Source organism: Lichenostomus cassidix, chromosome 11, assembly GCF_008360975.1.
Source record: "Lichenostomus cassidix isolate B80296 chromosome 11, HeHo_3.0, whole genome shotgun sequence".
Lineage (NCBI taxonomy): Eukaryota > Metazoa > Chordata > Aves > Passeriformes > Meliphagidae > Lichenostomus > Lichenostomus cassidix.
Genome location: NC_139492.1, coordinates 14507658 through 14531380, shown reverse-complemented (window position 1 = coordinate 14531380; position 23723 = coordinate 14507658). Strand labels below are relative to the sequence as shown.

The 23723-nt window shown below is 41.3% G+C and overlaps 1 protein-coding gene across 5 annotated transcripts in view; it reads right to left on the bottom strand.

Moving 5' to 3' along the window:
• ZNF536 (zinc finger protein 536) overlaps positions 1 to 23166 on the bottom strand; it is a 338513-nt gene extending 315347 nt beyond the window's left edge. For 2 of the 5 annotated variants that reach the window (XM_085071959.1, XM_085071956.1), the window contains exon 1: positions 22354 to 22861. The gene's annotated coding sequence lies outside the window, so the exon portion shown is untranslated. Of the gene's footprint in view, positions 1 to 13063; positions 13200 to 21466; positions 21606 to 22353; positions 22862 to 23071 lie in introns of those variants that run through there. The other 3 variants (XM_085071957.1, XM_085071958.1, XM_085071961.1) reach the window with 3 other exon arrangements.
• Positions 23167 to 23723: the final 557 nt, after the last annotated feature.

Genomic DNA, 23723 nt, shown 5'->3' with positions numbered 1-23723 from the left:
GTAAAAGAACATAGCAGAGTCAGAGGTATCAGAGAGGTGAAATAAAATTATAAAGGAGGTAGAGTGGCTGCTCCACAGGAAAAATGAAAATACTTCTTTTTGCAAACATCAGTAAGCTTAGAACCAAGCTGCCACAAAAGATAGAGCAATGTACAAACTGCAGAGTGGGCAGACTTCGGGTCTGTAGATGCATACTGTGAGGATTAGGATGCACCTCCCAACAGGACAAGGACAATGGGTACCAGAACATTTTGAGGAAAATGGACCACCAAAAGCATCTGGGCTCACTTGGCCTGCCGAACCAGCACCTCTCACTGCAAGCACCAGGCAGAAGGGGAAGGTGGGCCACTGGCTTTCTGCAAGAGCATTTCTTTCACACCAGCCAGCTTTACCACCCTGCAAACATACAAGACATTCCTCCATCTGTACTCATTCAAACAGCCCAGATCCTCTTCATTTTTCAAAACAAATTATTAAAACAAAAGCATATTCATCCACTTTTCATCAATAATATAATATTTCTTAAAGGTTGCAGAAATCCCTTTACCCACTTGGCAGACAGAGATACAAGCACTGCCTGAGCTTCAGAGGTGATTAGTGCCCCAGTTGCAACCCCAAGACTCATTAGTACAAGAGGCCTTCAGCACCTGTAAAAATCAACAAAAATCACTTCCCAATGAATTTCTCAAGGTCACACAAAGTCAGGAAAAGAATTAGGAATGAAGTTCTGTCCAGTGCTTTATCAACAAATTTAATTTTCAGGTGTCATCCATTTTTCTCCTGATATTATGGTCATTCAAGCTCATATTTCACAGATGGACACCTTTTGCTCCAGGCATCCACTACTTGATCTATTTTAGAAATCAAGCACAAGATCCTCAGATAGGGCCAATCCACACACTCACAATGCAGGATAACAGTATGCAGAGGTCACTTCTGAGCTGTTCATCACCTCTGTCTACTGGAAACTACTCTGAGGGTGCTGTGCGCCCAGAACTGCAACTAGGCTTTATAGGGAACCTTTGTCATTCCCTGTTCCCCCCTGCAACATCTATTTTCCCTCTGTGAAGGAAAAAAAAGAAATAAAATAAAAAGGGGTGGGTGGAAAGAAAACATGGTACAAGAACTTAAGAGATCAATGATGAAATCTTTGTATTCAGATACATTGTATTCAGATACTTTAGAGCCAGATTTTATCAGTTATCAATTCCACCAGACAGAATTTGCCCCCAAATCTATACTATTTATCTAAAAGGGCACTCCAGCATATAAAAAAAATTCAATGCTATAAATTTACATACGATATAAAATTTCTTCATTTGCCCACTTACAGAAATACCAAGAGTTAGACCTTCCTCTGATTTATTGAGATGAAATTGAAGTGGTATAAATGTGGCAAAAACTTAGAAGGTCACTAAGATCCTTAATGAAACACCTGATCACAGAGGCCCATTTAGAAAAGAGAATTCCAAGTTCTTTGGCCTCAAGATGCATGACAAAGCTTAATTGCAAAGGTAATGCAATACATGCTGAAGGGAGCTAGAAGACAGGTGCAAATAATTGCCAATTTTCAAAAGTATTTTGCAGAATTCATTTGTAGTTCTTTATAATCACTTTGGTATGTAAAGAAAAAGACAAGGTATCAGTGAATAGAACTGACTAGAAGCCCAAGTTTCTCCAAGATGTAAGGTTTTTACACTAAGAGGAGGATAAAGCCAACCTGAAAACCATCACCTTCATTTGAATATTCTAGAGCAAATCCACTACAGTAACATGAGGCAGAAAAATAAGGGGGGGGGGGAAGGATGTGCAGAGTTTACATTGAATTCTGCCTGTACATGTATCACAGCAATACAGGGGTTCACATTTTAAACAGGATTGGAAACAAACAGTCCCTGATGGAGCCCTTATAAGCAGCTAGAAAATCCAGCACCCAGAAGACTCTGTTGCCAGAAGTAATGTCAGCAACTGGTCCTTTCACCCTGACAGACACATTAAGAGACCCAGATGTCCAAACTGGAGGTTTTCTAAAGGAGAAATCTAAAATATGCTTGGATCATTCATATATAGAATACTTCAGGCTACAATCATTCTCAGCAAGAGATTTTCCTTAATACTTGTCTACATCTGTCAGCTCATGCTGATACATAGTGTAGCTTTATTTTTATTGATTTTAAATTTTAAAAACGTCACAAGTTAATTCACAGGTCTTTAGAAGAGACCAACAGTAACTAAAGTATTCCAACATCTTAATGAACCTACTTCACCAGAAACGAATGCCACAATTAGTATATTCATAACTAGTTTTTTATTATTTTAAGCTGCACGCAATGTATGCTCTCTTCCACACCCCCTCCTTGCCACTGGAGAAGCAAATAACTTGTATTTTCCCTTTATATGACCATCTTCTTATATCTTCCAGGCATATAATTTGCTGTTCCTATAAGCTCTTTTTTTTCAGGTAATGGTAGTGGTGCATGGCACTTTGCTTTGGAGCCAATTCCACACTAAATATCGATGCGCAGCCTAATTAGGGACTAGAAAAGGAAAATTAAGGGTGAGAGAGACTGGATTAACAAAACCAAACAGTGATGATGCTGAATGTGGACCCAAAAATGCATTTTAAAAATTCTACATGTTTTAATGAGTAATACTTTTGTGCTTTTTAAATCATTTTGTAGTTATGGCTTCCAGTCATGAAAATATATGCAATCTCATAAAATGTCTGATATTAGCATGCCTCTTCAAGTGCAAGTGAGTTGTCAATAAGACAATTAAGACAACATCAATAATACACACTGCATGTTATTATCTGCTATTCGAAATCCCAGCCTATCCAAAGATCTCTGGAAACAAAGGGTACATCTGACATTGGCAAAAACATCTCCCACAAGTGAAATATGTAATTCTGAATGTATGCAATGGCACTCCTACCTGTAAGGGAAAAAATGAATTGCTTTTAAATACAGAATAAATAACTCCTGGTAATGTAAAACCTGGCTCTATAGAAGAAATGGCTACAATAGAAAATTAGCAATCCTGTGCTTAAATCAATCACTTCTATCACATGATCCAAGTCGATAAAAGTACTGAATAAGTGCTATAATTGACCTTAATCAGCCAACAATTGGCACACAGGGATCAGAAATCCTAGTGAGGAAATCAGTTTTCCCTAGTAAATTTTAGGGTTTGGGGGATCAGCAGACCTGCAACCTCTCACAATGCCTTTCTAGCCAAACTCCACAACAGTTTTAATAGGAGGAAGGAAGGACTGAAATTAAATAAGCAAACTTCCAGCAGACTCCTTCAGGTATAAAACTTAACAGGTGCACATGTATTTCCATTTCATAGCTGAAGAATACGCTACTCCTGACTTTTCTCCCCTCTGTAACACAGGAACTGTAGTTAACCATACAATGAGAACAGTCCCCAACGATTTTACTTGGTGGAAATAACCTATCTGGAAGTGAGGGTGATGAAAATCGTGCTGCACAATGATTAATTTGGGCTTTAATCCTGATGTCCCATTCCATCCGAAGCTGCCATTACACTCAGAAGGAGAAAGGACTACATAACTGGGACCTAACGTTTTTATTTATCCACCTCATAAGCTGAATGTGATTTCAGATTGAACAGAATAGATTTCCCTGTAACTAATGGACCAGATATATTCATACAATGTCCTTTTATTGATTTTACTTTCTTCTACCTATTGTTTGCATTTTCCTTTGAAAAACACATAACTGTCATTATGCTGTAGATGTCCTTTACAATTATTATATCACTCACTATTTCTTAACAAAAAATACATGTTTTGCTACAGCGTGCTTTCTAATGAAAGACTCCCCACTAGCCAAACTGGAGCCTAAATTGTTAGAACACACTGTTCAATTTGGGAGAAACATAAGAAAATTAAACCCTTTGGAATTGGCTTGTTTGGTTTTGAAATATGTGTCTTTAAAAATTTAATAAGAGGAAAAAAAATGGCTAAAGGACAGACTTCATTTTAGACACATTCTAAACAATAAGCCTATTTATATAACTGATCACATAACGAATTTCTAGGCACTTTATGGAATGAAAAGCCTTTTGCACTGCAAAAGTCATACCGCACACAGCTTTCAAGTTTCAGAAAATAAATATTCAAAGGGATAGAGCAATAAAAAGATATTAAGTATGTTTAACCCATACTAGTCTAAAATTTTACACAGTACCTTAAATAACCACAAATATTTCGTCAAATATCTATTACGGATAAGTATGTGAACAAATTTAAACGTACTTTCTTTATTTACCAATTTTTGTTCACTTTTCTTTGATTTATATAGCAATATTTTGTTCCTAAGTTACGATTATGCAAAGTACAATTTGTTTTGGATGACTATTTGGAATGTTTACAATTATTTAAATACAATTTACTTAACTATTTTGAAACCAAATGATGTATTGAATTAAAGAAGGTTCAACATTCAAATTGCCGTCATATGCTCATTTCTCTGCAAACTGCACTGACAGCTGAGGACAGCACATTTTTATTTCTACAGGGTGTGTGGTTACACTGATTTTAGAATCTTTTCACCAAGGGGCAACTTTCATGGAATCAACATTCAACTTATCTGTCAATATAGAGTTGACCAGCTGAATGCAGGCAGAGCTAAGAAGAAAATCATAAAGCCGTGTTATCTATAAAACCTATACAGAACTTAAGCTAAAGCTTATGAAGGCAATGGTTCAGCTATCAGATAAAAAAAACATTTTCAAATAACCAAACAACTTTGCATGCAAGAGCAGCCTTCACAGGCATTCACATTTATGCAAAGCCAGCCTTTGCCAAAACAGCGACAATCTCAAGTGTTTCAGTTCCTTAACGCAACTAAGCCTAAGGGCACAAGGAAGGGGTGAGGTTGATAAAGTAGGAAGCACCCACACATAAGTATCTTTGACAGAGTAAAGCTTCCAGCAGGATCTCAACCAGGTGCAGCCACTTTCATTAGCCAAGCCTGAGATTACTCCCATGCTGACTATCAAGACCTATGAAAATATGAATTATCTGCACACACACCACAGCAGTGTTCATCCACACGCTTTGCCACTGCTGGACATCCTTCTCAGGATTTCAAAACCATACACATAATTACCAAAATTCTCTGAGAACTTAAACACATAAATACCCATCTACATTTTGTAGACTTCAGTTCTTTAACTTGATTGTGCTGTTTAATTTCCCACTAAAAGAGAAAAAATTCTCAGTTGTACAGATGGGACAAGACAGAGTGTGGGACTTCTGAGGTGTGCAGGAGAGGAGCTGTGTTAGGACTTTCATCTCTCCCTTTGGGTTTCTACTGAAATCTGTTACTTCTGTGTCTACCATCAGTAACAGTCAAACTAGAATTTCACAGATTCAAACACAGTTACCAGCTAAAACCCTCTGAATATTTCCAACTGAAACTCTTAGGACAGTTTTGGAAGTTCAGCCTTAAATGAACTGCTTAAGGTTTGGGTGTATCTGTTTAAATAAGAGGAAAAGTTCAGACAAAGGGTGTAAATTCCCCATCTAAAGCAGCTATTCTTGGAACACCTTAACTCTTGACAATGGAAACTGAGTCACAGTTTCAGAGGCCCCTTCCAGCATGGAACATGCAAATGCAATTCTGGAGACTTCAGTATCACTGAAGTCAAGGCTATCCCTTTGATACTTGCAGTCTAAAAGTCTTGAGCTAAATACTGCCTGGTCATGAACAAACCAAGTTCAGATAGTAATCATGTTTTCATATCTGTGTGATGGAGCATTTACATTTTGGCTATCGCTGTGCTACAGAGCCTTTAGTCAGTATGGCTTCTCTGACTGCTGGTGGGAAGTCAGGAGCTCTTCTGTCTGCAGGTGACAACCTGAGAGACTCTACTCAAATCCAGGTACGGCCAAGCCAGAACTGACAGCAGGTCTGCCTAGAAGAGCATCAGAGGATGTCCGAGGGCTTGCCTGATCACCTGAAATTCAGGGGCATTTTTCTGGGTCAGAGAAGATCACAGGTGTTGCCACCGAAGAAAACCACATGTCAGCCTACCAGCCTTAGGCTTATTGAGTAGGGAGAGTTTTCTCAGGATCACTGGAATGACTGAGGAACACAAATCAGCACACTATCCACGGGAGAAGTAAAGCTGACAATAATTTTGAAGTGAAAAATCTTGGTAGTCCCCATTATTCAATGGAGCCAAGATTTATTCTTAGACTATAAAGCCAATAAGGAAAACAGAAGCAAGAATTTTACTTAATCACTCCTTATGCACTGCAATAAGAAGATGGTCAAGTCCTCCCTATTATTATTATCAAGGTTCATGTGAGGACAGAGACAGGATTCTTCCCTGTTTTATTTCAAACCATCTTAGGCACATCATTCTTTTCTTCCTCTTTTAATGGGAGTGCAGAAGCCCTGAAATGTGGGGTCTCACTCAGACTCTCGTGTCTCTCGGTGGGTCTGTCACACAGATGGGAACAGACTGCAATTGCTGCATAACCTATGCTGTGCCCCGAGCTGCAGCACTGCATGGTTTCATGTAAGTGACATGTCACAGTCAATAGCGAGTGTGGCAGCTCTCTGACAGGCGCACAACGTGTGACACCATCCTCCAACACCGCTCTCTTGGGCAGCCTGCGCCTCTCAGGGCAGCGTAAACAAGACTTGGGAAGCAAGGAGAGCAGGACAGGCGTTTTATGGGGTTTTTTCAGTGTTGTGATGTGCAGCTGCTTGGGAGAAGTACCACCACAAGCAAGTGTCAAATGTCACTCATGTTTCCGCTGTGACTGCGAACATGGTACAGTGCATAAAACCCAAACGTGCTAGTTAAACTGTGTAACTCCTGAGCAGTGCCCTCCATTAAATGTAATTGCATTATCTGACAAATAATCAATGTCCAGATGACACTCAAGAGTCCTAACTGCTAATCCTGGGCTAAAACTATCTGATATTTGCCTTCTTTCTGAAGTTTTATACTGTGCCTGTGCTTCAATGTCAGCCCCAAAGGAGAAGCAGCATCACAAATAAGGTCCTGGCTTCCAATATGAATTTTCTAATAGTGCCATTAGAGAGATGAAGAACATAATCTAGTTTTGGACAAAAGAGGCTTCAGTCTTTAGCGAGCAGAATGACATAGCACCTTGTTTACATCGTTACTTATGATATTTAGCATGTTAATTTTTCATTCTGTTAGGCTTAATTCTTTAATATTTGGTACAGATCTCTTATTTTACCCGGAGTTCCAATGAGAAGAGAAAGAGCAGTGACTTTGATATCAAGGTCTGCAAAGAAAATTAAAATAGCAAATATTAGTTCAACAGAACCACCTGTGAGAGTGTAAGAGCTATTTTATACGGCTGTGGGCTGCTCTGATCTGAATGCATAGAGGACAGCATTATCCTGGGACACAATAAAAAACTTCTCTCATCCTTACTTCACCTTTCTCTTCCTCAGCTGGGCCTCCAAGTTGGAGCTCCCATGGTCTGCAGTCCTGATATCCCTGATGTTCCACCTCCAGCACAGCAGTGAGCAGTGGTGCTCAAACTCCTGCCTGTCCTGGCCAATCCTTTCATGTATTTTCTGTCTTTATCACCTGTGTGTGGTGGTATAAAATTCCTCAGAGGTTCCCTGCCTTCCACACCTCATCTGCAGCTGCTAAGGGCCTGGCCAGGCCACCCTGGCAGGATGTGCCTCAGAGCCCCAGGGCCAGCAGCTCCAGAGCCAGGAGTGGTCCCAGGCAAAGGGAACAGCCCTGTCCCCTGGGGTGCCCAACGCAGTCCTGCTGTGGGAAGGTGGTGCTGGAGTGATGCCAGACAAGCCTTGGTGGAAAGAGCAAGAAAATGAGAAAAATTTTCCTGCTCTTCACAAAAAGCACAGTTCTGTGATGTGAGCTTAATTAACGTTTACATGAACACTGTATTTGTTTATATTTAATACATCTTTTTCTAAACATAATTCAAGACCACAGCTATTCTAAAGTATGAAAAGCAACTCTTCCTTTGAACCACATTTTTAAAGGACCTACTATTCCAGCCAATTTAAAAAACAATTATGAAACCACACAGGACTTTTGCAATCATAGATTATCATTGGAGCAATAGAGATAAAAAAGTTTAAAAAACAAGAAGATAATATGGCTTATTGCAGGTTTACAAAACTCTGTAACACCTAACTCATAAACTAACTGAATTGTGATCAGGATTTCTCACTACTTTGGCTTTTTCTAACCACAGAGGACCCAAATCAGCACAGATGTGCTTTAGCACCTGACATCCAGTTTTAGCCAAACAACTAAACATGTTTCAATACCACTACTTCCACACTAAGTCAGGATTAAATACTATTCCAGAAATGCTCAGTATGAGATCAACTGAAGTAGTACAGGAGAATTCATAACATTGTACCAGTAAGGTTTGGCACTAAGCAACTTTAACTGACAGTCCTTACATGTATGTGAATATCTTGTTTATAAAACCTGAAAGAGGGCTCATGAAACAAATTATATCCACAAATTATTCCCAGCTGAAGGAACATATGATCCTCCCCAGAAACTAAAGAGTTCCTATAAGCTACAGAAACTTTTGTTAACATACAGGCTTCCTGAGAAAAATTAAGCATGTAAACCAAGGGGGGAAAAGTATTGTTCACAATAAAAAGATGTGACCATTCTAAAGCATTCTTCATTCTTGTCATATCACTTTCTCGAAAACAAGGGTATACCTTTTATAGGTGTCTTCATATCACACAGTTATAAGGCAGACATGCAAGCATCTTATAAAATATTACATTATTATTCAGTAATTATTATTTACATTTGCCTTGTACACTTGCCAAACTCCACATACACCTGCTCATAGAAGGATGGGGCACCTGTGCTAAGGCAAGAAGTGTTTTAGTATGGACTTCAATCAGAGAGCAGCAAGCCCTAATAAATAATAGGTAACTGGGTTACCTAATTGAAGAGTTTAAGTGTTGGCAGTATCTTTGATAATAAACTAGTAAGTTACAAGAGCCTTCTTCACCTAGATGTCCAGAAATCATTGGACAAAATAAGGGCTGAAGATTGTTTAGAATTAATGTTGTTCATATTTGAATACAAATTATCTCAGTAGGCTTTTGCATATTGATTGTACATTGCTGTTAAGTCCTTTTATTTCCATAGGAATAAATTATCCTAATTCAACATATAAAAGCTGCCCTAGTACTAAATACTGATCTCAAGAGAGGGCAAATCCTAAATGGAAGTAACTGGACAGGGCTGAACTCTACACTCAGCAGGCAGGCACATGGGAAGCACCTTGGACCTAGAACAAGGTACAAATGGCTTTCAAGTCTAGCCCAACTTTCAGTTTAACAAGAACTTCCAAATTTCACAGGTGTTTTCTGAATAACTCTGTGGAAAAACACAGAGGCACATCTGAACAGAGGATGGAAAGATTTCAAGACACTTCCCTGCCTCTCCCTTTTTTGTTTAACGAATTTCCTATTTCAAATAAGAAGAGATTACCCAAAAGAGGAAAAGTTGTCTCCAAATCCAGTATGAAAAGACACATGCAATACTCCTCCTCTCTTTATCCGCCAGCCCTGTTTCTCCTGACATGATTCCCTAGCACTGGTGCAAAGCCAGAGACACTGATCCAAGGGATCCAAGGGATCCTGCTCTGCTACCTAGAAATACAGCTGCAAGCATGCTGAAACCAGTGCTTCTCCTTCACTTATCTTTAGTTTGCTCTATCATGTTCCACACCACCACAGGCATCAGAGACAAAGGTACAGAGATTATTGGCATCTTAAAGGAAGAAAAAAGTGATGGGGTCTTCAAGGGTATTTTCATTATTAAATCAGAAATTATAAAATTGTACCATCTTATTTTTTTAAATAACATTTGCTCCACAATATAATTAAAACCAAGAAAAGAATGCATAATTAGCAAAAGATACATGATGTGTCATAACAACATAACAAGCAACAATAAAAATTGTCTGAGAACTTATTTGTAAATCTATATTTATAAAGGAGAGGTTTTTGCTCAGATAGGTAGCATTTTATTTGACTTAAATACATGAAGCATATCTTCAAAAGCCCAATCTCCCAACAGAAAACCTCATCAAAGCAAAGCACACCCATAAAAATAGTCCTCATCTCCCTAAAAACATCAACATCTTCTGACAAGAGATGTTTTCTTCTGAAAAAGGTACATGAATAAGTGTATTGCAGTTGAAGAATATGGACTAGCCAGACTATTTTTACAGAAGCATCAAATCTGCTTTTAGATCTTTATACCAACTACAGAGTAGGAGAATGAAAATTTTGTTACATTACAGACTATACATGTGTAAACCATTTTCAAATCCAGCTGTTTCTATTAAAAATGTAAGTCAGAAATTTCAATACCTTTCCCAATATCACAGAAAAAGTCTGCATGAGAATCTGTTTCTTTCCACAACAGTTATTTCATCTAATGCAAGTTCTGTCTATCTTGATGGTGGATGTGAGTTCACTGCAGAAGTTGCATTCAGCAAGCAAAAGGTTAATATTCTGAAGTCAGTGATTTAGTAACATGACATGGGAAGTAGCCAATCAACAGTTGGTGTTTGAAAGAGGCTGTGATATATTATATTTATAAAGTGGGGGGTTGTGGTGATTTTTTTTCTCTTGCTTGTGTGACTATGATTTCAGTTAGAAGAAAACTAAATTTGACTCAGCCAGCTCACACCTGAAAACAAGATACTGAATCAGTGACAACAACAGACCTGATCATTACAACATTCATTAAGGTCTTCTATTAGTGAACTCAGCGGTGAATATTGATCATAAAAACACTGGAAGAGTTTTTATCTGCAGGCTTGGGCCCTATGAAATTCATGTTTCTCTAAGAGAAAGGCTTTCCCTCTTCAAAGGGTACCCAGGGGAGCCCACTCCTCATTTATACATTTATATCATGGAGGTTCATGGTGGCTGCTGAGGGATGCAGGATGAAGGTGGAAAGGCAGTGTGAGACACAGAGGGAGGTGAGCTCAGGGTGTTTGTGTAATTCCTCTCTGTTTACAGTGGCAGCAGCCCCTGGAGAGGTGCAGTGCCTCCCCAGACTGCCTGAGTCCACACATTCATAAAGCAGCCATCAATAGCCACAAATTCAGGCCATCCCCAGAAGAGCCTTTTGCTACTTAAACTGTAAAGCCAAATAAATTAAAATCCAAACTAACTCAACACTCAGCACAAGCACCTTTTAAAGAAAAATTTTAGAGTTTTGATGCAAAGGGTAACTGTCAGACAATATTTTACTCCTCAGATTTTATTACAGTTAACCTTCCAAGTATCTGACTTTATATATTCTCCACATGTGAGATTTCTATAGGTGCCAGCAGCAATAAAGGTATTTAAGGGTTGCACGCATATCCCCAGATTCACTTCAGCTGTAGCAATCTCACAGCATTAACAGATCAGAGATCAACTCAGAGCAGTTCTAAATTATTAAGACTGTTTAAACCAACTTACAACAGGTATTTACACACAGGTGGAAGGTCTGACCCCAAACCTTTGAGAGTCAACTGCAAGGTGCTCGTGATTTCCATGGACTTTGAACCAGCTGCTAAGAAATATTCAGGCTAGGATTTTTTGTACTGTGTGACAGAGGGTAGTAGCAGTATCTTTTCTATACCTTGCAAGTATATATAAAAATAAAGTATAATTTAAGATCAAATTAGAGCAGCACCATTGATGTAGTTTAGGTCTTGTAAAAATCAAAATTGCACAAAAATTGAAGACCAATAAAAATGTTTCCATGGTTCCTTTTTTAATCCCATTGAAAACAATTTTTTGTTGTAAACATTTTTGCTAGCCAAGCACTGCAGCATTGTGCAACTGCATGACAGCCAAAGAGAAACTGATGAAAAGCTGACTAGATTGATTTCATTTTTCCAACCAGAGTGAAATACGTAAAAGGAAATAACAAAATGGTGAAGTTATTTTTACATATAAAAAATGTCCACATTTAATAAACTCACATGGAAACTGCACAGCCAATGGTAATGCTTTTAAAATAGATCAACAGATCCCTTCAGTTCTGCATGGAAACAAAGGCAGGAGTGGGTTTGTGCAGCACCTTTCCCCTCGCTCAGGGAGCACAGAAACACCCTCTCTGCTGAAGTCAGACCTGAGCCTGCCCAAACTCCGTATCACCCATTCCCTCTCCCCCCGTGACCTCCCAGTTTCTGTGCAGAAGTGTGGCAGGGGGTTACTACTGGAACTCAGAGCTATATTTATTCCCTTGGCTCCCATCCATCACGGTTGCAGAGCAGCCAGAAGGGGAACCAACCAATACAGCATGGATTCTGCCAGAGTTGTGCTGCCAGAGAAGTTAAGAATGAAAGACAGAGGAAACAGAAGCTATCAAAATGAGTATTTCTATCTCTAAGGAAAGAAGGATTTCCTCCCTTTGTGGATTCCCTTCTACAGATTAAGACATTTCTTCTCTGCTTTTTAAGAGATCCTGACAGAGAAACCTGCCAGTTTCAAAGATCCTCTATACCTCAAAGGAGGTTCTTCCTGAGAGAAGGAACACTAACAGCACAGTATGCCTTGCATCTCTCAGGCATTTGTTGGCATTTACATGGCATTTCTTTCCTCCTCCCAGTACTCCCAGACAGAGAACTATCCACAACAAGCTCAGGTGTAGCACAAGGTCCAAGGCAGTACCAGCAGAAAGGGTTAATGTTCCACCCATTACCCCTCCTAGAGCTACTCACTCAATGCTCCTGGGGATGTAAGAATATTAAGTGCAAACACATAATCCACTGAACAAAATAATGGCAACAAAACTCCACTTCAATATGAAATTTTTGGGATTATAAAGACGCACCCCATCACCAACTGACTTTTATAATAGCTGAATTGTGAATTATACAAGAAAGAATTTTTCAGTATCACAAATACTTCGAAGATTTTAGAATTTCCTTTTGTTCTCCCCTGGGACTAACCTGATACTTTTTGCAATTATTCAAAACGAAAAGCCAGCAAGACAACAGTAAGTACATAACTGCTCTCACCACGTCAAACTCAGGAGCGCAGGCTGCGAGACTCTGCAACACAAACCAGTTGGATTCAATCTCTCACATCACACTGGAGTGCCCAAGCCAAGAGCCAGTTTTCTTCTGACCCAATGAATAATTAAATGATTATTTAAATTGGAATAGCCTGAAGCAGGAACTTAAAAAGAAGAGCCAAAGTGTGTTTTTAAAGGACTCACCTGGGATGTGAGAAACTTGATTTGAAAAAGCTGATTCAAATCAGATAGAGAGGAATGATCTGAATCCAGCTCTCCAGTGACCCAGGTGCATTCCATAATCACCAGTTCATAATGAAGTGCAGAGATGCAATTCTTTCATTTTGAGCAGAAATTCAATTGTGGACCTGAGAAATCCTTCAAAGATGCAGCATGTTGATGCAAACTAATGAACTGGTATTTTTCAACTGCAATAAGAAAATGGCAGCTAGTTCTGGCCAGAAACTATACTTCTATATTTGGAAAGCCCTTAGCATGCCAAAGATGCTACCAAACAAACAAAAGATTGAAATTCTAATCCAAAAGTTGTTGTGGGTTTCCTATTGCTCATTTATCTCATAGCATGTCCATTTATTGCAGGCACAGGCATATAGCTTTGAGTGTTCAAGTAAAAAAAAAAAAAAAAAAAAAAAAGGAAACAAGGAAAGATGCTTGAACATTTGATCTTTAAAACAGTACAGAATATTTCAAAATATCTGAGCTGTTTTAAGAGACATTTTATGGTAAAATCCAAAGGAGGGAGTAGTTAGAGCAGGAGACGTTTTTTAGTTCATATTATGGTACTAATAAAGATACTGGGTTAACTTCTACTAGTTATTTTATTAGCCCTAGGAGGAATTATGTTCCTATGGCAAAATCTCAATGAATCAATGAAGAGCAGTTACTTTAAAAAGGTAATAAATAGTCATTTTATTGCATGATTCAGTTTCAGGTTGCCTATAATCTTTGCATTTTTTAACTCAAAAACTTGGATTCCTTTTTGTACATTAAATAATAAAATAAGAAAAAGTTTAATCAAGAAACAGTGGAGTTGCACATTGTACTTAGAGTGAAATTAAAAATCCCATGAGATTCACCAGGTAAGAAAGGGAAGCTTTCTCCAGTGACTCAGTCCTACCCAGACTGAGGTAACAAAAGCAGAATTGGATCCTAGAAATCACATCAAAATCAAGAATAATTTTGCTAAACTTTATGCACTTTTCTGTAAGAAGAGAAACTTCTAATTTTCCTCAAAAATGCAGGATATATTCCAACAAAACAAAGGTAAAAGTCGCTCGAAGCTGCAGTTTCAAAACTAGTGCTGCTTTCCAACTTGGAGTCTACCCTCAACTTTCAATAACCTCAGAAGTCCTGGTATAGACTGGAACCCATAACAGTGTTCATCAAACCTTTGAGAGGAAAAAAAAAAAAAAAAAGAGTATGTCTATATGAGGGGTTTTTTTCCAAGCTGTTATGGTTGAACAAGGGCACACACCTATCAAAAATCCTTGGCCACTAGAGTAGAAGGCAGTTTCTACTTCTCCCGTCAATTACAAACTAATGCCAGAGAAGAAAAAATTTCTCCCTAATTCATTCGATCAACACTTCACTGTCACATTGTTCCCTTGAGTAAAACTGTTATCAAAACTAAAATGTTGCACTAAAATGTTTTAATATTTCTGTGGACTCCTCAAGAAACAAGAAGACCTAGGGAACAAGTATTAGGAAACACACATGAAAATGAAATGTAAAAAGCTCATCAAAAGCTATCAAAAGAAATGTTAGGAGATGAACATCCAGCCCACCCTGTTAGCATTTCTTAATAGAAACCTGACTTTACACCTCCTTGATTTCTTCACCCTAGCTCTCACATGCTCTTTCTCAAGAAACAAACCTAGGCTTCCCTTGAACTCACTTATCCTTCCCTTGCTGATAATTTATTCCATATGTCCTTTCCACTAAGTTATTCTGCCTGAATTTCCTATTTACCCATGTTTTTCTAAATTTTAGATTAGAGAGACCTATCTACATCTATCTGTATCTACCACTGGTATTCCGATGACAAGATTGATGGCAACAATCTGCAAAAATCTATGGAGACCAACTTTGGAGTGGGAAATAAAACATTAATAGTGCATGCTATCATTTCGAAAAATAAATTTAAGGCCAGGCTGGCAACCTGGCACAGTGCTATGACATGGGTTACCAGGGCTGATTCCCAGATCAGCAGGGGCCAGGACTACAAAGGAGGCACTACATGTAGCCCTGTGTGACGGAGTGGACTGTGGCACTTGATAGCAACTCCTCTGTGGCACTGATGAGCTCAACAGGGCTCCCATCCTCCTCACAAAGAACCACAGTGACTGCAGCAGAATAGCCCAAAGGCATTAAAAAAGGAGGAAAAGTTTCTAACAGCACTTTTCTCATTTTAAAAAAGGAACATAAAGAAACTATAACGAAATTCACATAAAAGCTGAAACAAGGCTATTATAATGGGAAGAATCAGGACTGCCATGTACCCCTTTGCACCATGGTACCCTGGCACACCTAAGACTGAGGGCAGGGAAGGCTCCCCAGCCCATGCCAGGCTGTCCCAAGGCACAGCAGGGGCCACAGATAGTCCTGTAGCAGCCCCTGCCACCAACCTCCCCTACACCCCTTTAGAGAGTGAAAGTCAGCTCATACTCTGCTTTTTTCTTTCCCTTTCTGGCTTCTCCTGTTCACAAAACTGAGACAGGGCCAAATTTTCCCAAGCAGCCTTTCCCTGGCACGGCAGTACCCGCCTGGGATAACCCCTGCCTAATCTTCACCAGCTTCCACCCTCCTGGCAAGCACTTGCTCCCTCTGGGAGCCAGAGATTCCTACAGCTGGACAGTTCAACACTAATGCACGAAAAGCGAGCTGCTGCTTCGAAGAAGCTCTGTTGCTTGCCCCATGCCATGGGAATGAAGCCATCATCATTATTTTCAGGCACTGTTACCTGCAGATGTGTCTGTTAATGTCCTACCAGGATCAGCAGTGCTGTTTTTTTTGTAACATTGCAAACACTTGTAAGGAATTACCTAATTCTGCTTTTGGTTATATGAGTCTCAAATACTGCAATGCACAATGGAGGAAAGATCAGATATTGAGGCTCCTGTGGCTATTTTAGTTCTGTTTTCTTCATCTGTGTTTAAAAGACAGTCAGATTACAACAAAATTGTTTGTCTTTAATATAGTTCAACTTGACCCGACGAACCCATCTCTTTAGAAAACAATCTCACATGGAGTATTTAGATTAAGACCTGTAAAAAACAGTGACTTCAAAATACTTTCAAGGACCCGTCTTACAATTTTTAAAAAACACAGACAACTAGGCTAATTATAATTACTCCTCTATAATTCTTTTGCTTTTTTGATGCATCTGGTTATCTAGTAAGATGCACCTGAAAATTAGAGCAAATTTAAATTTAAGGGAAAGGTGCCAAATTCAGAATACTGGGAGAATCCTACCTCTGGGAGCACATTTAGTGACAGTTTTTGTACAGTTGGGCAGAGACAACCCAAATCCTCCCTCGCTACCCTATTCCCCTACTTCTTTCCTGATCAGGATCTCTGCTGCCCCTGAAAAGATGCTTCAAATCTCTCACTCAGTGCTTGGCTTTGTTGCTTAACCTGCCAATATGAGTGAAAATGTCACAGCAGTTATTGTGATCCACTCAGATTTAGACAGACGCTCCTTGGTTATTTCACGTTAAACATCCATCGGATCATTGCCATTTTCACTTGTTTCTAGCCAAGGGCAGATTCTGATCAGTGCCTTGGTCCAAGAAAGTTCATGCTCCATATTCGGCCACACAACTGGAAGTTAGAACCGCACAGCTGTACAATAACCCTGAGATCAGTCAATTAAACATCAGAATTATTTTACTTTTACATATTTTCTTTCAGTAGCTCGTCCTTTTTTTCCTCTTCCACAAATATCTGTGCGTGGAGTTTCTTCACTAGAGAAATTTGGATTTCCATCTACAGTTGCCAGAAATAAGTTTATTCATGTTTCTATAAAAGAAGGACTATGTATTCTATCTTTTCATCTGTGTTGTCTTTCCCTGAATCCAAATTGCTTGCAACTCTGAGAAATGCAAGGTATGAAAGACAAGGGAGAAAAATAGTTTTTCAAGATCATACTGTTTTTAGCATTTTGAAGAGCCGATACACATCTATTCAGGTATCTGAGAAAAATTCAGAGATTAAATTTAAATTTGCTTACAAATCCTATTAAAACACACTAAATCAGAAGATTAAAAAAAAAATCTTTAATTGTCCACACTCAAACTAGAAAAATAAATCTATCTAAGGCTTTAGATTCCATTTTCAGAAAGTTCATATAAATCATATCTTTTTTTTTTTTTTCTTGTCAAGGCACTCTAAAAACACCTGTGCAATTCAAAGTCAACTTTAAGCAAAAATCAACATTTGGAAAAATTACATCTTACTGATTTCCCTACACTTGATGAAACTTGTGCTTCCCAGGGAATAAGCACAGCCCATTTTAATGGACTAGTGGATTTTCTACATCTGTTCTAATACAAATCTCTTTGGTCACCTAAGGCTCCATGGTGGGTAAACAACCTAATGTGTCAGCTTTCTGTACTGAAGATCACAATTTCTGATCTCAGCACTGTCTTCATTGCTGCAAGCAAAACAGTGGTACTGATGTTGCAACTTACAGGCTACTCTCTTCTGATAATGAATGGGCTGGGTTATTGGCCTCTGGCATGGACAAAAATATGACAATCAGCCTCTTCATTATATAAAAGTCTACAGTGAAGACAGTGCCAGACAACTTGCTGAGTATTAGAGCTTAAATATGTTTAGAAGTCAAAAAGCCCGTAGAACAATTCTTTTTTCTTCTTTTCCATTAATAAAGATGTAGTCAATTTATCAAAAGAGTTTTAACACAGTGTTTCCATCACAGCAACTTGTATCTTCAGGAAATCATTTGCAAAACACAGCTTTAGCCTGCAAATACCTCACGTTCATTGCCTGCAAAAGTAACAGAGAAGCTGACCTTTCTTACATCTGCAGTTGTTAATTGTCATCATCACAACAACACATGAAAACAAAGTTTAAGTCACTGGCACTTTAAAAACCCCATCATATTAAATCTCATTTACCTGCAGGGATAGAAATTCAGAGTCACGAGCAAAATCTGAAGAGAGAGCAGACATGAGAAAGTGCACCCAGTCGCAGGGTTTAGCAACTGTACCGAGACTCTCTTCTAGTGCACGTTCTGAAACAGCAATCGAATCTCTCAGCACTTGGTACCAAACTGGAAACATTTTTCTTCTACAACATTCCGAAAACTTTAAACAACTCATTTATGATTCCTTTCTTACAAAGATTAACAGCACATCCACTAGAAGATTAATTGAAAATAAAATATTTTAAAAAAGGATAACAGAAAGGGTAAAACAGACCAGACTAGGACAAACAACTCAAGCTATTTACAAATATTTTTATAATGACTAGAAATCATAGAGCCCTCTTTAACTGTCTGACTTAAAAAACAATAAAAAAAAATAAAAACCAAACAAGCCCAAAAAATGCATCATCTGTTGACTGAACACAGGGCCTCATTTTCAAAGCTGCTGAGCACCCACAACTCCATCTGAAGTCAGTGGAAGTGATGAATGCTCAGCAGCCCTGCAAATCAGGCCCAGACTGTCCAGGGGTCTGCTAGCAGCCTAACAGGAGTGGTGTTCAGAGAAGGGGGTTTGTTGCAGAATTGAGGAGGTTCAAAGTAATCTGTCAAAGAAGTGCTGTTACATTCATGAGTCGTAAAGCTAGCTGGCTCTCAGCTATGGGAAAAAAGTTAATTCATAGGGCTCATAGGGCTTGCATTTGTCAAGGAGCAGGACGTCAATGCTATCATTATCAGGCAAATCAGCCAGGCGTTTAATGGTAGAATCAGGAGACATTTGCTCTCCACTATCAGAATGACATCATAACTAAAGCAGCCTTCGGCGAGGGGGGAGAGCCGGGGCAAGGCTTGGGCTGCACGCAGACTTTGCACTTCTGCTCGGCTCGCCCCACCGACGGCTGCTCCCCTTCCCCAGGAGGCAACTTCCAGCGTTCAGCTGCCTTCACTCCACAACTTTCCCTTGCAGCACCCGAAACACCAGCATCTGATTTTACAAAATACTTCTAAACCTGCCCGATCCAAATCTGCAGTATTGTAAGCCAGCCACTCAGTTGGGAGGGGATGGGGTTTACATAGAAGCTACAAATTCACTCCAAAAATTGCTGGTATTTTTAATTACTTCAGTCATCTTCATCCTCCATCAAATGGGGGGGTACACACACACACTAAAAAGCTAGTTGCCTCTCTGATTTAAGTAGTAACAGCTTAGTTAACTAAGTCGATTTTTAAGCATACACAAACACATACACAAACAATCTTTGAATATTCTGACATATTTAGTGATGATCTATTCAATGACCAGAAATATAACAGCAAAACACATTTCCCTTTCACAGTAGCCGTAATTATACAAGTCAAACAGCACGAATTACAAACTGTTTATCTATTTCCTTTAAAAATATCGCTACAGGTACACAGGCACAGTACAAAAGCCTCACCTTGTATAACAACTGTGAGGGAAAAAGTTATGAAAGCAGACAGAAAACCTAAAATCCCTGAGGCTACAAAAAAATCCCGCTATTGAGAAATAACCCAAGAGACCACATAGGGAATGTACAGCTTTCAGAAGCACTTCTCATCTTATTTGCACTTAACCTATTGATGTACTTATGCAGGTCACTTACTTTTCGGATATGTTTGAACCCTTTATAATCATGCAGATCGCCGCGGTTTTCACTTGGGCTTTTGTTTTTTTGGTTTTGTTTGGGTTTTTGCAAACAAGTTTCATTTAAAAAAGATCCAATTATGCAAATCTGCTCCCGGATAGGTAGTGAATATTCAATATGATGGTGATACTGTAATAGTTCAATGCAACGCACTGTACTGGACAGATTTATGAGGCAACGTCACTACTACGCTCTGGTCCTCGCTGAAGCATCTTGAAGTTAATTAAAGCTGCAATGTCCACTTTTCCAGCCACCCTCCTCATTCAGGTTTACTATTTCAACATCAAACCACCGAGGGGGCCTCCCCCCTCTCTCCGTACATTTAAGCAGCCTTCCACAGTCAATGAACAATGAACAAAGATTTGAGCGATAGGAAGGGGGAGAGAGAAAAAAATCTCCACAGGAATAATCAAATCCGGTTTAAACAAGTAAAAATATAGTTTCTAATATTAAACTAGAAAAGAAAACATTCTTCTCCAAGCGAACGTGCAGAGGCGCTTAGCCAACCCCTTCAGAAAGGGTCTAAAAGCAGCCAGTCCTTTTTATTTCGAGCAGTGAATGAGCCCAAACAAGGCTTCTAAACTTAATTATGACACTTAAAATAGTCTTTTTCCACAGAAGCGGGCGGCTCGCCGCCGCTATCTGTATCAGCCGGGCACATCAGCTCAGCAAACACGGCCCCTGTTGGATTTATTTTAAACTGCACGGGGGGGCGGGGGGCGGCGAGGGAATGCACAGCCCCGCAGAGCGCTCCCGCCGCGGGCGGCCGGGCAGCCGCGCCCCGCGCCCGCCCCTGCCCCGCGCCCGCGGAGCGCCGCACCCCGCGCCGCGCCGCGCCCCGCACCGCACCGCACCGCCGCACCGAACCGCGCCGCCGCTCCCCGGCCCGGCGGCGGCTCAAGTGCGAACGGAGAGATCTGACAAATCACGTCCCCGCCTCGACACTGTATCAGCCACGGCCACATCCGCCGCACGCACCCCGAAACAATGCCCGCCGCGCAGGCAGGCGGCGGCCGGAGCCCTCCCCGCCGCGCCCGCCCCGGGCGCCGGCACCCGCAGCCGGACCGTGCCCCCGGCCCCGCCGCCGCGCCGGGGCACGCCGGCAACTAACTTTTCGGATGGAGCCCGTGCGAGCTGCCCCGCGGGAGCCGCGGACCCTCCGATAAACAGCATAAATCTTCGCGACCTTTTATTTCGCGTTGAAGTTCACAGGCGGCAGCGCTCCCCCAGCCCCTCTCTCTCTCACACACACACATACAGACATATATATTAATTATTTGCAAAACTGCAACAGATGGGCGCATTAAAATCTGGATTCTTTCCTACACAGCATCAAAGAATCTCTCCTTCCTCCCCCCCTCCCGCTAATCCCGCCGCCGGCCCGGTGCCCCCCCCGCCTCCCGGCCGCGCAGCCCCGCGCAGCCCCCGCGCCGGAGAGCGAGGCCGCTGCCCCGCGCAAGCACCGGCACCCCCGCGGCCCTCCGCGCACGGCGCGCCGCCGGGAAGGTGATGCTCCCCCCTCCCCGCCGGGGATTGCCATTTAAGTTTCCTCCTTAACCTGTTACTTTCTCCGGGCGCTGACAAAAGCCCCGGCGGCGGGCTGGCAGGTGCCTCCCCGCTCCCCGCGGCGCCGCCGGGCGCGCTCCGCTCCCCCCGAAAGGGCTGAGACCTGGCCTGACATTTAGTGCCTACTTGAATGTCACAACGCTCCTCGCAGCATTATGCACGGCTCCTATTCATAAGAGGTCGATTAGAGCACAAAATGGCAGGTCTCTTAGGCACTTGAATCTCACAAGTTTGACACATGGTATGCATCAGCTAACTTTGATTAAAAAAAAAAAAAAAAAAAAGAGGGGGGGAGTTTACAAATTACAGCACGATTAGCCGGGATCCTAACGGGGGAGGGAGGGAGGGAAGGGGGGCCCGCGTTTAAAGTCACTTCAGCAAAGTTTGCTCCGCAGCAACCCTTTAAAACAAAAAGTTTCTGGGCAAGTTAAGGGCAGGGTCAGTGCGGGCTGGGGCCGGCGGCGGGCGGCCCCCGGGCAGCGCTGCGGCCGCCGCCGGCACTCGCCTCCCCTCGCCTCCCCTCGCCTCGCCCGCCCGCTCCTTTTTTGTAAAGTAACGGTTTTAAAAGAAACGAGAGAGAAAGAGGAAAAACGTAGGGTTTTCTTCAGGCTAAGTTCTATAGCGCCATTCAATGGCTTCTCCGCTCCTTTCATTATTTTCTGCTTTTCCCCTGACAGCCCTGCTTGCAAACGTCACTGCTATGGATATTTAATTATACTGTATTTTTTTAATCACGGTGGAAAACGCAGGCCCCATTGCGATGATTAAAAAGAAATAAAAAACAAAAACATACTCCGGACTGACTTTGGAGCCTCTTTGATGGCTCACGGGAGCCTCCCGGATCCTCAAAAACCCCCTTTTTACCTTTGTCTTTCTTACCTTAAAATTTAAAGCAAAGCGTAGAAGAAACTCCCGCACGTAAACGGAGCGTTGTAAAAGATTGTGTTCAATGAATAATGAAGCATGTCCACATGATTGACTTGATCATTTTCTTGTGCGGAGGGGGAAAAGTGCGGCGCGGGGCTGCCGCGGCCGCCCGCTCCGGGTAGCCCTCCCAACTGCTTCCAGCACATCCCGAGCAAAGAGCGCTTTATTTTAATCTGTCTCTTTTCAGAATAACCCCCTTCATTGATACTGATCACCCAACATCACAAGACATCCCCATCTCTCAGCGTGGACTCCCCCTATCTGGTAGGTGAAATGCATTGTACCATTAAAAAAGCACTCCATTGTCGTCTTGGCATAATTCACAGCAACTAGATAGGTCTTGCGGCATTTAGCTTTGATGAGCCAAAAGCTGAACCCTTGATATAATAATCTACAAAGAATGGTCTGTGATCGTCCATTTTTTCTCCCTGTCTAGCAACTAAGAAACCATTTAACACGGCGCAGCTTGGTCGTGACCTTGAGCGCGTGTAAACACCCCGAGGAGCCCGCGCCGCTCCGCAGCCCCCCGGCCAGCGCCGCTGCCCGCGCCCCGCGCAGCCCCCGCGCCCGCGCAGCCCCCGCGCCCGCGCCCCGCCGCCCCTGCCCGCGCCCCGCAAACCCCGCCGAGCCCCCGGGGGCAGCGCCGGGCTCCACAAAGCGCCCTTCTTACCTGCTCCCGAAACTATGCAAAGTCTGTTTCTCCTAAAAAAAAAAAAACTCCCGGGGAAACCTTGGCGGACAGGGGGACCGGAGCATCAGTCACCGCTCCGGCGTTTAAGAGAAGTAATCAGCGATAAAGTGACGTTGATCTGCACTGTAACCTTGTGGCGTATTTAATGTAAATAAGCCAGTTATGTTGCCAATCGCATGCATACAAACACATAAAGGTCCTCAGCGTTGCATTTTGATTCTTTCCATTAGAGCCGACTTTATTTACATACACTATTTAGGGGATCATGATAATTCTAAAACAATACTAGTGCCAAATGATTATGAAAATATGATTTTAATTAATCACGTAGTAGGCAAGGAAATTAGCATACGGTAATTAAACTTAGAGAAAAACGTCATGGAGGTTCTCTGCCTTATGGGTTCGGAATAATCATTAAACGATGGGTTTTCAGGACTTAATTATCAAACAAATAACTTTTTTAAAGCAACTTTACACGGTTTATCCGCAGGGCAACGATTTAGTAAATAATATATAACCAAGCAAACAAGGTGCAAATGTGACTGGTGAAATAGGTTGTGTTTCTACAAAGCAGAAGGGGGGGGGAGAAGCTGAATAATGCAATTATGGATTCTGTGTCCCATAGTTGACA